Here is a 1501-nt window from a genome sequence, read left to right on the forward strand (position 1 = left end):
AACACTGTGTCTGCAAACTGGGAGGGCTCAACAGAAGAACAATGGATCCCATCTGCTGGCACTTCTGTACAGAGTGAGTTTCCCCTCGGCTTTCACTTTGACAACTCAGTGTGTCCCTGTAAGTTCCTGGTGGCCCCTGTGCACAGTCGAACTGGCACTGGTGCTCAGAGTGAGCAGGTCTATCATTTCAAAAGTCTGCTCATGGGCACGGCCCCTTTAGGAGCCATCTGCTGCTGCTGCAGCCCAGTCCTACTTAGCCGCTTGGTACCTGGCAGCCCCGCGTCCTCACCCCGTCCTAACTTCTGCCGTTGCAGGATGCTTTCTTGGATTTCTCCCTAGTTGTATGACTTGTTCCTCTAGATTCCAGGTGATTTTTTCTTGCTCTTTGCTCTGTGTTTGTCACAACTTTGGTTTGGTTGCCAGAGGGATAAAACAGAGCCTCTATCATCTATGCCATTACCACCCCTCCCCCCATCCCCTCTTTCTCTGATTAGTTTAAAGTTAGTCAAAAAGTTAAATTACTCCAAACATCCAGTTTCCTGATTATTTTGTTTCCTGGATTTAGCTCTACTTTGGCATAGTACAAAATAGAGTGAAGTCATAGTTTTCACAAAGATCTATTAATGGCACAGTGAGAACTTTGTTTTTCTTTATGTAACTTCAGAATTAGAAAATACAATAGTATTGAAATTCGAAGATGATGATGATGAAAATATAGACCTTAATTACAGATATATTATAGATCATCATACCACCACTCTGTTTTAGGAGAGCTTAGGGAGTGAAGAGGAAAGAACACCTGGATTGTTAATATTCCTCAGACTGATAGGAAGTGTTTTAGCAATTGTTGGGTAAATCAGCACTGTCCAGCATTCTCCTTAGTCTTTTCACCATTGAACTAGATATAGGCCACTGTTTTTCAGATACTTTAAACATGAAAGGTAACAGGCCTCATCCTCCACACATACAGATTCAGTATTAAAAGCATCATGACAATAAAGGCAGCAGCAGGAAACAAATGCAATTAGTAAAGGGAGCATGGGTAAAACATTTAAACCCATAACGTTTATACATTAGTTCAATGATTCATTTCAAATTTAGCTTTTCAATTCATCTGTCTCCAGGTGTCCTCTATTTCACATCTAGATCTAATTTTTTTTCATAGAATTATGTGTTACTGGAACAGCTGAGAAAATAAAATTTCACCCTTCCAAACTGTAGCTTCAAAGAGCATAATACAGTGTTATTTTTATACAGAAAGCCCTGTCTTTTTACCTCAAGAGCAATTTTCAGGTTTTTAACATATTATTACTATTTTGGGTCTTACATAAAACCTATCATTTGAGAGGTTTGTGATGTGCTGCCACATTAATTCTTATAATAGTATTTTGAGATCACTATCACTATTATCACTTAATGGAAAAAAACATATGCTTATGATTTCTTTGAGAATTAATGCTCAGTAAATGACCAACTTCTATTGGGTCTGATGATCAGTTAT

This window comes from Rousettus aegyptiacus, unplaced genomic scaffold (genome assembly GCF_014176215.1).
Source record: "Rousettus aegyptiacus isolate mRouAeg1 unplaced genomic scaffold, mRouAeg1.p scaffold_m13_p_12, whole genome shotgun sequence".
In the NCBI taxonomy this organism is placed as follows: Eukaryota; Metazoa; Chordata; class Mammalia; order Chiroptera; family Pteropodidae; genus Rousettus; species Rousettus aegyptiacus.